This window comes from Elephas maximus, chromosome 4 (genome assembly GCF_024166365.1).
Source record: "Elephas maximus indicus isolate mEleMax1 chromosome 4, mEleMax1 primary haplotype, whole genome shotgun sequence".
NCBI classification, from domain to species: Eukaryota; Metazoa; Chordata; class Mammalia; order Proboscidea; family Elephantidae; genus Elephas; species Elephas maximus.
Genome location: NC_064822.1, coordinates 130732852 through 130746822, shown reverse-complemented (window position 1 = coordinate 130746822; position 13971 = coordinate 130732852). Strand labels below are relative to the sequence as shown.

The 13971-nt window shown below is 37.5% G+C and overlaps 1 protein-coding gene across 2 annotated transcripts in view; it reads right to left on the bottom strand.

Moving 5' to 3' along the window:
- The window catches only part of FRS2 (fibroblast growth factor receptor substrate 2), a 116341-nt gene that overhangs the window by 11850 nt on the left and 90520 nt on the right, over nt 1-13971 (bottom strand). For both annotated transcript variants that reach the window (XM_049883867.1, XM_049883869.1), the window contains exon 4: nt 3672-3766. The gene's annotated coding sequence lies outside the window, so the exon portion shown is untranslated. The remainder of the gene's footprint in view (nt 1-3671; nt 3767-13971) is intronic.

Below are 13971 nucleotides of genomic sequence, written 5' to 3'. Positions count from 1 at the left end.
CTAATATTCTGCACATCTATAGGACTAATATTCTGCACAAACCACAGCCTCATCTACCCTGACCAGGAAATCTATACGGTGCCAGCTACTACTACTGACTGTTCTGATCAGGACCACAACAGATGGATCGTGATGATAGAATGGAAGAAAAATATGTGGAACAGAACCCAAATTCTTAAAAAGTCCAGACTTACTGGACCAGTTGAGACTAGAGGACTCCTCGAGATCATCATCCTGAGATACTCTTTAAACCTTACTGACATTATCCTTTGAGGTCACCTTTTAGCTAAATAACAGACAGGCTCATAAAAGAGTATCACCTGCGAGTAATGAGCTCCCTTAAAAAATAATTTATATGAGATCAAACGGTCAAAAATTACTCTAAAGCGAAGATAAGAAAGTAAGGGAGCAGGGAAACTAGTGTATTGGAAATGGTACAATCAACAGAATAAATGAAAATGATGACCCACTGTGAAAAATATAACCAATATCACTGAATAATTCATGTCGAAATGACTGTTAAATGGGTACCTAATTTTCTGTGTAAACTTTCACCTTAAATACAATAAACTATTTAAAAAAAAAAAAAGATGCCTCCAGGGTTCTCACAGTAGAATGGGCGTAACTCTATTATGGCATTTATCGTATGTAATGTTGAGGCCCTGGTGGCAAAATGGTTAAGCACTTGGCTGGCTAACCAAAAGGTCAGCAGTTTGAAACCACCCAGCAGTTCCAAGGGAGGAAAGACCTGGTGACCTGCTTCTGTAAAGATTACATACAGCCTAGGAAACCCTATGGGGCAGTTCTACTCTGTTGTATAGGGTCGTTATGAGTTGGAATCAACTCGACAGCACACAACAAGAACAAAAAACACTATAGTGTTTATGTGTTGGCATCATTCACTTCACCACTATCTCCCTGAAGACAGGGGCTCTGTTTTCTTCAATTTTCAGGGTATTAAGCATGCTGGTTGAAATAGCACATGTTCCATAAATGTTTAATAAATGAGTGACTTATAGGATGAGGAGGCAAAAGAATAAATATCAAAGATTAAGAAAAAAAGGCAAAGTGATAACTGACAGAAACACTAAAGGGGGGGGGCTTCTTGAAATTGCATATCCATCCTCACCCCAAATCTGCTCATGAATGTAAAAGAGCTTAAAGATTACCATGGTGTGGACTGTGCCTCAAAAGATGGTGCCTCAAAGGATTGTTCTTAAACAGTTTCTCAAAAGGAGCAGAGAAATCATTCTTCCACTTGCCACCTTCACTGGCTATCTGTTAAGGTAGAATTCCCCATGCTGTTAGGGATAGGATGGTGCTGCAACCTAACTGGGGACTCTAAGATCCATAATGAGTATTTCCAATCAATTCCAAAGTACTTAATGATAAACCTAACATGTGACACATATGCCTCGTATGCCATGCCAAGGAAAATGGATTTTACCTTATACTTGACAGAAAGCCACTGAGGCATTTTAAGAAGGAAAGTGACATGGTCAGAACTGCATTTTAAATACATCAGTCTGCAGTACAATTTAAGGGTGCAGGAGGAAGTAGCTCAGATGAAAGGAAACCAGTTAGGGATACTGAAAAATGAAGCATGATAAAGATGGTTAAGCACTCAGCTACTAAGCAAAAGGTAGGCAGTTCAAACCCACCAGCCACTCCACAGGAGAAATGGCCTGGTGATCTCTCTGGTGAAGATTTCAGTCTAGGAAAACCTACGGGCAGTTCTACTCTGTCCTATAGGTTGCTGTGAGTTGGAATTGACTCAACAAAACAAAACAACAAACAGTAGGGATAAAGAAAGGATGAATTAAGAAATATTTAGCAGGAAAAGTTAGACACTGTCTGGCTAGATATGCAGCAAGGAAGAGGCAGGTTTCTAGAATGGCAGATGAAGGGTGCTGTTTCCATTACCTGAGACAGAAAAAACTCATAGTCTTCAAGTGGAAGTGACAGTGATTAAGTTCAGTTTTTGATTCATTAAATTGATATTCCAGAGAATCACCAAGTGGAGATATGCAATACAGAGTTAAATACACAAGTATGGGCTTGAGGGAGGAGGTAGAATTGCAGAACGCAAGTAGTATTTGACACTATAAAATATACAACATTGTTCAAAGGCAGTATGAAGAGTGGTCTGTGGTTGAAACTCTGGGGTATACAAACGTGTTTAGGTATGGGGAGAGGGAGAAGCCAGTGAATAAAAAAAATTAAAAATCAAATAAGAAGTAGAAGAGAATAATACATCAAGAACGGGGGTACCACCCACAGTGAGTGGTAGAGACAGAAGTCAAACAACCCTGGGCAAAGTAGCTCCAAGAGAATGGAAACTGCTCTTTTGTGAAGCTGGCTAAGGAAAAGAAAGAGCAGTGGTAAGATGTGAACAAACATGAGTTTGAAAGAGGAATACGTTGTGTGAGTTACCATTTATAGATGACATTGATTTATGCAGGTTGGTAATCAGGAAGTTGCAGAGGTTAAAAATACAGTGGAAAACAAAGCAAAGAGAAGGCTAATTGATGGGTCAAGATGGAAGAGGAGACTAGAGAAGACAAATTCCAGGGCCCAGATTGAGAAGTCTGCCCAGAGAAGGAAGAGGAACACCTTGGCTCTCTGAAGAGAGAGGGAAGGAAATTAGAATGGCGGAGTGTAGTAGAGAAGCTCAAGTAGGTAACATCTATCATCCTAAATTTCCTTTGTAAAATAGAAGGCAAGGTCTGCAGAATGAGGGATTTGAGGAGAAAGGCAGTATTATTCATTGAGGAACTATATCCAAGAAAGGTAGCAGGATTGTTAGGTAGGCTGTGCTGAAAGCTCAGTGAAGGCAGTAAAGTTACGCTGTTTGGCCAGCTGTGTTCAGCAGTCCAAAGGGCAGACAGCTGAAGTGACCGAAGGTCAGAGGGTAAGAGGGCAAGGAAATGAAAGGATGTTCGTGATACTGGGGTTTGAAGTGACGCATCATAAGGTCAGGAAAGAAGTAAAAAGAGGGCTGACAGAATAGGAGAAAAAGAGGCAAAAAGGAACAGGAGGCCTCATTAAGGTTATAGAATAGGCTTAGTGTAAGTGAGGGACTGAAACAGCTGTAACGATGGGCAGTTGGGGTCAATCTTCCAACTCATGGAGGGGGACATTTTGTTAATGTAGAGATTTCATCCTACATTTCCGACTCCTCCTCTGAACCAAACTCCTAGGCAAGGGGAAAGGTGATACTAGATATTTTGCATTTCTGACCACCAGAATATTTGGGGACCACATCTAGCTATGTGAGCAATAACAATATGCACTAACGTTGTGAACACTCATGATAAAGCCTTAAGATGGTGCTCAGCATACACTCCTTTGAGTTTATAACTCAGCAAAGCACAAACAGTCTTATTATACTCCCTCAAGAGAGTAACATACAAAAGTATCTAGGGCACATTCAAGAACGAAAGGTAGCTTTGGCTTGGGAAGATCAATATTGCAACAAGTCTGCTGAATATTTTAAATTAGTAAATACTGTCTTTGTTTAAAAGTAATTTGCCCGTACTCTTTGGGGATGGGGACAAGTCAGTAGTCAAAATGGCTGCATTCAAGAAAACATTATTAAATTCTCTAGTTTAAAAAAATGTATTTTGTGGACTTGCTGATTTTTTTTTTCTTAAAGGTTGACTTCAACTTACCTAGATCTGGCCATTAATATTCTTAGCCTCTGCTGCAGCATCAGGAGTTTAATCATACTTCAAAATACCATGTCTTATTTGCTTGCTGACTTAACCTAGAAAGAGCAGGAAAAAAGTCAGCAACTTCTCATTTCTTTTAAAATATTTCCTTATGATACTTCTAGCAGCAAAAGTCCAAAACATGATTTAAAATTATTTAATATGAGGATATACTTTTAAAATTAATATGACATGTACATGTTACCATTAACGTGGCCTTTCCAGAAGAAAAAATAAAAATGCAACAGTCTAAGTTCCATGATGCTTGGATATGAGGACCTCTAGAAGCCATTGATTCTGGCTTCTCCACTACTGCTGTGACACTGGACAACTCACCTCTCTATACTTATCTCAGCAGAAAAATGAAGGCTTAGATTAAACCACCTCCAAGGTGGTTTCCAGCTCTCATGCTTCGTGTAACCAGTAGCAGGCTAATTCCCCATCCCTAGTCACTTTTCCTAAACCTCACTGTCATTCTTCTCTAAGAGCTGACTCTCTTCAGAATCCACCCTCTGTATCTTCCTATTCCATAAGGCCTCCCCAGAACCTATTCAGAGCAATCAATCAGAAAACAGATGGTTATGGATAAGCATGCCACAGAGTCACAGGATAGCATAAATTACAATCTGCAGTTTACAAGAGATTTTGATATATTTTTCGAAATTTTCCGGTCAATTAACTCACTCTCTACAACACAGAAAATGTCAATCACTCAAATAGGGGCAGTAACATTTATGTACTGAATATCTACACTGTATCAGGCATTATGTTAGGGGTTTTGTGAAATCTCATTTTAATCTATATACTAAGTAGAGTTAATAAATATGACTGATATCCAAAATGTGCATTTCCAAAACCAGGTACCCCACACACAATCAGAAGTTTCAACCCTGAACTTTGAATACCCTATATATAAAATCATACTGTCAGCAGGTATTTGCTTATGCCCCTCATGAACTGCCTCTATGCCCCTCAGTGCCTCCTCCTTACCAACCCCTTTTCTCCAGAAGCTTAAACATACATCATGCTTTTTTCTCTGGCTTGTAAAACTGCCCAAAGCTGAGCTAATTCTACCCTAAAGCATTTATCTTATATGATACATATTCTCTTTGTTCATGTCTCTTCTAAGAACACTTAGCCAATTAGGAAAATCTCTCTTCTCTTTCTTCATTCTACTTATTAAGCATCCTCCACCCCAAAATGACTTTAACCATAATAAATAAGATTAACAGAATTGAAAGTAATCTGTCTATAACTCTATATTAAGGAAAAGTCCTACAGTTTGAAATGAAGTTAAACATATTAAAGAATCAGTGTATCAACTTATAAAGTTCTTGAAAAGAGTAAAAGCCCCCATTAGAATTTGTGGAAAATTTTTATTCTATCCCACCTTCAGACCTTTTCTTGAGAGTCAATATTTATTTGGTTTTAGTGTTTTAATCATTTTTATTATAAGCAAAAGTATTGTGGTGTTTTGGCTTGCTTGTACTGTTTTTCGATGCAAATATCACGCACGGCAGTTGTATTAGGGATTAAAAGACATTTTGCTTCAATTAAAAGGATACGTCCTTTAAAAAAAAAAAAATTCTGAGTTCCAAACAACTAACATACCAAAGCATTCCTGGAACAAACATAACCCACTAATGGATTGTGGGTGTCCTACCTTTTGATTTTGAAACACAGATGCCTTGAACACTCTCTATGATTTCCTAACCACTGCTGGGAGACTAAGAACTGAAAGGTAAGTGGGAGGTATTAAAAGGAAAGGGGCAGTTAGAGCCACTAGCTATATGGAGCTATAATTTAAATTTAATATAAAATAGGCACATAAAAGCATCAGTTATGATTCTATACTCAAAAAGAACACAATGATTTTAGAAGTAAAATTATCTAACAGAATGAACTTTTCATAAAAAGAAAATTATCAAGAGGCTAAAAGTTATGCTAAATACCGTCTACCACACCCAATTTTTCTATAGCAAGCTGATTTTAAAGCCCCTACTGTATGCTAGGGATCGATTTCATTTGGATTATCTCATTTAATCCATGCAATCACCCTAAGAGGTAGATACTAGTATGATTTCTGTGTTCCAAATGAGGAAACCAGGGCTTAAAGAGGTTAGGTAGCTTTCTCATGGTCCATGGCTTATATGGGACAGAGCCAGAATTAAATCAAGATCTGACTCCAAAGCCCAAGCTCTTTCTAATTAATACACATAAAAAACTTAAGACAGCACCTACCATAAAGCACTCAGTAGGTGTTTGCTATTAACAACAATAATTCATTATAAAACAATGCTGCATGCCTTTGGCAGTCTTCAACCTTTCTGTACATACACTTCCTCATTTATAAGATTAGGATACTACTTCACACAGTTACTGTGAAAACCAAATGAAATTATGAATATAAAGATATTTTAGGAAAAAGCAAATAGTATTTTAAAAGACAAAGCTTTACTATATCACCACAATAGGTAAAATCCTGACTTGTGTACCACAAAGGAGCCTTCGGCACTGTAAAAACAAAAAGCCTAGAATTTTAAGCATCATACTCTTCACAAGTATTACATTAATAAGTTTAGTAAAACTGTCCTAAATTATTCCAATAGGATTCTTGCAGAATGATAAGCAAAGAGAACACTGAACTCTATTCGCAGCTGTGATTATAAATTTGGTGCTCAGGAAGGTATATCTGCTCTTTCGTTCACCAGCACTGAGGGTGAATTTGGCTTATCCTACAGTAGTTCTGTTCAAATACAGACCAGACAGAGTATCTATAGTAAGAAGCATATCAACGCAGCTCTAACTGCCATACTTATTTACGTTAAAAAAAATCAAAAGAATGACATTCAAAAATCTTTTTCTTTGTGTGAGCGGTCTAACTGGTGGTTTTTAAATTATTCGGTAGGCCTTTTTTTAATTTATATGTATTAGTCCTCTGTTTATTCTTAACATCGATACGGGTTTTTTTTATTATTTATATTTGGGGGGAAAAAAAGTTGAGAGAAGATTTCCAGTACATTCTGCTAGTCACCTAACCAGGAACCATTCCAGGAAAAGCAGGAACACCTGCAATATACATTAGCTAAAAATTTAAAGGGTACACATACACACAAAACTACAAAGTCATTGAGCATTTTTAAGTACCTATTCCTTGAATATGGCTTTATCTACATATTCCTAAATAGATTTTTCTTTAGTTTTTTTTTGTTGTTGTTAAGGGCAATGCTGAAGAAACCATTTTGCAATTCATAGCCCTCCCCTTTTTTTAACTCTCAAAAAAAAAAAAAAAACCATTTCAATTACATTATTTACAAATCACTTCAGTATCTGTTGCTTTATTTTCTGGAAACTCTTTACATCTAATCTAAATTCCCTGTACTATCGACTTAATGGCAATGGGTTTGTTTTTTTTAATCAATATTAAGGAAAGAACAAAAAATTAAGTTCATTCGTTTTTCCTCCCATCCACTGAAGCATTCAACAAGTACTTTCTGAGCACCTGTAACCTGCCAGGAACTAGGTTAAACGCTAGAAATAAAGATAAAAGGCACGTTCCTGAATTCCAAGGAAATTACTCTCTAGTGAGGAAGACAGACAAGAAAATGAATACATGATGGCAGAATTGAAGACCCTACGCTGGTGCTATCCTGCTATCCCAGGATGTAACTCATACAGTGAGGTAATACAGAAGTGTCCAGGAAGGCTTCCTGGGAAAGGCGACTCCTAAATTGGCTAGGGGAAAGGCAATCACAGACATGTGAAAGTACAGAAGACTAAAAGAAAATGGCCTAGTCCAGGAGCAGCAAGTAGTTCCTTATGGTTGGAATGTGAGGTGCCAAGGGAAAATATTAGGAGATAAGGCGGGAAAGGTGATTTCATGAAAGATCAGTTTGCACTACTGAGGGCAGGTCACATTTTCCCTTACATTCTTAAAGGCATCACTGACACCCACTAAGGTCCTACCTACTTTTCGATAGAGGTAGAATATCTAGATCACATACAAGGAGAATTTAACTTCAAATCAGTAAGAATAAATTGAATAAAATGTCTGTGATGCCCAAAGTCTAAATTACAAGTTACAGTATCCATCTATAAACATAAACTTTCACCCTGAAAAACACAGCACCTGAACCTAGAATGAGTGTCAGCTTTTAGGGACAGAAACACAAGAATCAATGAAAAATGTATGATAATCTTGTGTGTGTATTTTGCAAATACCGAGAAAATGTTACTAAGCTGGCTTGCTAAAATAAAATGGAAGATGATAAAAAATATAACCTCGGCCTTTATGAATGCTGGTCATAACTAAATCTTGGAATAACCCATAACCTTGGAACATACTTAATAGTGGTGATGTAATTTAGACGATTAAATCTGGGTGCCCATGATCTCTGCCCTAAGGTAAAAAAACACAGCTACAAATCTGCAAACCCAGCAGATGAGTCACTCTGCTTCAGCTAATTCAAAAACGTAATCAGCATCAATGGCAGTGATCCCAGCACCTTCAATCATGGGACAAAATATTATCAGCCTTGACAATTCTCAAAGAAGCTCTCAGTTCATTGCTTTATGTTGCAACATAAAAACATATTCAGGGAAAGCAAATACTGTCCTCCAGCAACATCAAAGAGATGAGTATCCTATATAAAGGATTATGTAACTCTTCCAATAAAAAGTCACAGATTGCACCACAGGAAGAAGAGATCTGACTGCGAGGTAGCAGTAAGAATAGGTATTTTCCAGCAAGCCCGTTATCATTAACTCTAAAAACGTGATGAATATATTTGATCTTATAGAGATAGTACATTTAATTTTCTGTAAAAGTATTGTATATTAGAATTCCATGTGTGTAAAATTTTATAAAATACTTCATTTGCCATTTCACTCTTTTTTTCTGGTATACAGCTTAGTGATAACAGCTTTATTAGCCAAGCTATATAACCATTACCCTTGGTCAATGCCAATTTTCCCATCACCATAGACAAAAATTCACTACTTCCCAAAGAGTGATTTCCCCTCTTCCCCTACTCCCAACCCTGGTTGCCACTTGTAACCATTAGTCTCTATATAATTACCCATTCTTGTCATTTTATATAAGTGAGAACATAAAATCCTTAGCCTTTTGTGATTGACTTAGTTCGCTCAACATAACGTCTTCCAGGTTCATCCACGTTATAGCATGTATTAGGACTTCATTTTTCTTCAAGGCTGAGTAGTATTCCATTGTATGGATATACCACATTTTGTTTATTCATTTATCTGTTGATGGGCACTTGGATTGTTTCCTCCTTTTTGCTATCATGAATAATGCTGCAATAAACATCGATGTACATGTATCTGTTTATGTCACTGCTTTTAGGTCGCCAGGGGAAACAGCTAGGAGTAGAATTGCTGGGTCATATGGTTGTACTATTTCTAATTTTTTGACGAACCGCCATACTGTTTTCTACAACGGTTGTACTATTTTACATTCCCCCACCAGCAGTGCACAAGGGTTCTGATCTCTCCACATCCTGGAAACAGCTAGGAGTAGAATTGCTGGGTCATATGGTTGTACTATTTCTAATTTTTTGACGAACCGCCATACTGTTTTCTACAACGGTTGTACTATTTTACATTCCCCCACCAGCAGTGCACAAGGGTTCTGATCTCTCCACATCCTGGCCAACATTTTGTTGGCAAATAAAGTATTTTGTATAATTTTACAACTACAACAGCAGTCCCAAAAAAGGCTGTGCCCACTGATACCATTTAGGCACAACTAAACTCTTCATGGGATTAGTTTGCTTGGCTCAAAGATTTAGGATCACAGCTTTGTGGGTCTACCTAGTCAATTGGCCGAAAGTTGTTCTTAGAGTTTTTGTTTAGCCTCCTAGTTCAGTGAGTAGCACCTCGGGTCTTAATAGCTTCCAAGCAGCTACTCGAGAAAAAATAATTGATCTTTATTTGCCTGCAGAGGAAGAAGGAAAAGGAAATGGACTGTAGTTTTAATTGCCTCCATGAACTACTACCTCCTTTGCCATGATACCAGAAGAAATGGATGGTGCCCAGCTACTATTACTGAACATTTTGATCAAGGACCCAGTAGATGGATCCTGATCAAAGGGAAGAAAACTGGGGAACAGAACTTCAAATTCATACAGAAACCAGATTTACTGGATCCACTGTGACTAGAAGGACCCCTGAATCTACTGCCCAGAAATAATCTTTAAACTTTGAGCCAAATCTATCCCATGAAGTTATCATTAACCTAAACAACAGTTTGTCTCAATTAATAAAGATTCTTTGCTCATCAGAAGACTTCACCAAAAGAAAAAAAAAAGAACTGGGAAAAAAATTATGACTACAACATATCTGACATGCGTCTAATCTATAAAATCTATAGACTATTTCAACAACAAAAAGACAAATAATCCAAGTAAAAAACGGGCAAAGGATATAACAGACACTTCATCAAAGAAGACATTCAGGCAGCTAACAGACACATGAGAAAATGCTCACGGTCATTAGGCATTACAGAAATGCAAATCAAAATTACAATGAGATATCATCTCACCCTGGCATTAGGGGCATGAATCAAAAAAATAGAAAATAACAATGTTGGACATGTTGCACAGGGACACTGGGACTCTTATGCACTGCAGGTAGGAATGTAAAATGGTACAACCACTATGGAAAACAACATGGCGCCTCCTTAAAAAGCTAGAAATATCATACAATCCAGCAATCCCACTTCTAGGAATACATGCTAGAGAAATAAGAGCAGTCAAATGAATAGACATATGCACAACAACGTTCAATGTAGCATTACTCACAATAGCAAAAAGATGGAAACAACCTAAATGCCCTTCAACAGATAAACAGATAAATAAATAATGGTCCATACACATGGCAGAATACTACGCAACGATAAAGAACAATGATGAATCTGCAGAACATTTTACGACATGGATTAACCTGAAGGGTATTGTACTGAATGAAATAAGTCAATCACAAAAAGACAAATATTCTATGAGAACACTATTATAAAAATCCAAGATATAAAAATCCAAGAAAAGGTTAACACAGAGAAAAACAATCTTTGAAGGTTACGAGACAGGGGAGAATAGGAAGGGGAAATCACTAATAGTGACATAGTAGACAAGTGTTAACTTTGGTGAAGGGAAAGACAAGACACAATATAGGGAAAGCCAGCATAACTTGATGAAGGCAAAGCCATAGATGCTTCCTAGACACTTCTAAACAACCTTGAGGGACTGAGTTACTGGGGCTGAGGGCTGGGGACCATGGTTTCGAGGGATATCTAAGTCAACTGGCATAACACAGTTCATGAAGAAAATGTTCCACATTCTGATTTGGGGAGTAGCGTCTGGGGTCTTAAAAGCTCACGAGCAGCCGTCTAAAATGCATCTATTGGTCCCATTACGTTGTGAGCAAAGGAGGAAAAAGAAAGCCAAAGATACAAAGAAAATATCAGTCCAAAAGGCTAATGGGCCACATGAACCACAGCCTCCACCAGCCTGAGCTCAGAAGAACTACATGGTGCCCGGCTACCACCACCGACTGCTCTGACAGGGATCACAATAAGGGGTTCCAGACAGAGCAGGAGAAAAATGTAGAACAGTATTCAAATTCACACACACACACACAAAAGACCAAACTTATTGATCTGACAGAGACTGGAGGAACTCTCAAGACGATGGCCCCCAGAAGCCCTGCTAACTCTGAACTGAAGCTACTCGTGAAGTCCAGCTTTTAGCCGAAGATTAGACACGTCTATAAAACAAACAATAACACAGGTGAAGAATGAATACAATCAAGTATACGAGACCAAACGGGCAACATCTGCCCAAAAGCAAAGACATGAAGGCAGGAAGGGATAGGAAACCTGAACAAATGAACACAGGGAACCCGGGGTGCAAAGGGAAAGGGGGAGAGTGCTGACACACTGCAGGGATTGCAACCAATGTCACCAAACAACTTGTGTATAAATTTGTGATAAAGTAATTTTCACTGTAAACTTTCATTTAAAACACAATAAAAAATTAAAAGTGAAAAGACTCAAATGACCAATCTCAGGAATGAAAGAGGGGGTATCACTACGAACCCCACGGACATTAAAAAATATAAAGAAATACTATGACAACTCTATGCCCATGAGTTTGACAGTTTAGATGAAATGGACTAATTCTTGAGAAACAAACTACCAAACTGAAATAATTTGAACAGTACTGATTGAAGAGCCCTGCTGGTGCAGTGATTAAACACTTGGCTGCTAACAAAAAGGTCAGTGGTTAGAACCCACCAGCCGTTCAGGAAAGATGTGGCCGTCTGTTTCTGTAAAGATTACAGCCTTGGAAACCCTACGGGGCAGTTCTACTCTGTCCTATAGGGTCACTATGAGTCAAAATCGACTCAATGGCAATGAGTTTGGGTTTTTGTTGTTGTTGTTATTATCCTAAATAAATAAATTTAACTAGCCACTAGAATACATCTTAAAATAAATACAGAAAAAAAGAAACCCACAGTACCAATACTTTTGTATTGGTGTTGAGTGTAGGAATAAGTTGTTTTGCTTTTATTGTTATGTTCTATGATGCTTTTAAAATGTTGGAAACCTGTAAAAGATTTGATGTATAAGGCTTAACAGAAGTCTTAAGAGATTAACTAAATTCATAAATTTTATTAATTGTGGAAACGTTTAGATGTTGAGAAATTTTTGCTTCACCGATTTTTAAGTTTTTAGTAAAGGTAATATTTAAAAAAAAAGAAATGATGTGGCTGGTTGTACTAACTGCCTACAAAACACTAACTGGATATAAATAAAGAGTTCCATGTGTGTATTCTACAACTTGGTATTATTTCTATAATAATTCTCACCACTATGTCAAATTAACAAACAATTGCTTAATCCTCAACATATATCTCTAGTTTATGAATTTACTAATAGACACTAAACTCCTAGCAGGGGTTAAACTCTAGCATAATAAACTAACAGCTTACGAAAAACTCCATGTCACACAAAATATTTTTTTCAACCCAACAGCCATTGTGATGGTTAAGGTTGTGTCAGCTTGGCTGGGCCATGATTCTCAGTGGTTTGGCAGTTATGATGTAGTTTGACAGCTATGTAATAATGTAATCACCTCCATAAAGAGATCTGATATAATGTAATCATCTCCATGATGAGATGCTATGAGCAGCCAATCAGTTGAAAGGGAGTTTCCTTGGATGTATGGCCTGTAGCCGATATATGTGGACTTTCTGGCAAAGCTCATTGGCTTTTGTTCTGCTCTGGATCCTGTATTCAGCTTGTCATCATCTGAACTCCAGTTCTTGGGACTTGAGCCAGTAGCCTGCCATCTTACCTGCTGGTCTTGGATTCGTCAGTCTCTGTATCCCGTGAGCCAGCAGCTTGCCAACTGACCTGCCAATCTTGGGTTCATCAGCCCCTACAGCTACGTGTGTCAGGAGAAGCCTGATGCCTGACCCAGGGACTTGGGACTTTTGGGCCTCTACAGCCTCGTAAGTCACTTTCTTGATATAAATCTCTCTCTATATATATGTATATATACACACACTTCACTAGTTTTGCTTCTCTACAGAACCCAGCCTAAGACAGCCATTTATTAAAAATTATTGTGAAATTCAAAGGAACTGCTATCCTATAAATAAATATTCTTCTTAAACTCATTGAGTAACTTAAAAATCAATTGCATTTTTTTCTAATAATATACTTGCATTTTTAGTTAATGAGATTTTATTAAATTGAGCAAAAAAAAAAAAAAACCAAATTGAGCAAAAGGAGGATGTAAAATCTCAAGTGTGAATTTCAAAATATTTTGCTTAGTATGGCACACCTAAAGTTCTTAAGATGCATTTGGCTTTACGACTTTAGTCTTTAAAACAAAACAAAACCAGGAAGAAAAAAAAAAACTCTAAATGTAAGTCACTCTAACTTCAAACTTCATGTTATAAAAACATATACAAACTACTGATATGACTCAAAGTATTAAAAAAAAAAAAACCAAACCTGCTGCCATCAAGTTGATTCTAACTCTTAGCAACCCTATAGGACAGAGTAGAACTGCCCCATAAGGTTTCCAAGGAGAACCTGGTGGATCTGAACTGCCAACCTTCTTGGTTAGCAGCTGTGGCTCTTAACCAGTACGTCACCAGGGTTTCCATTCAAATTATAAACATCAACACTAAAACACATGCAAGAACATTTGTAAGCATCTTCACTTTTTATGTAATA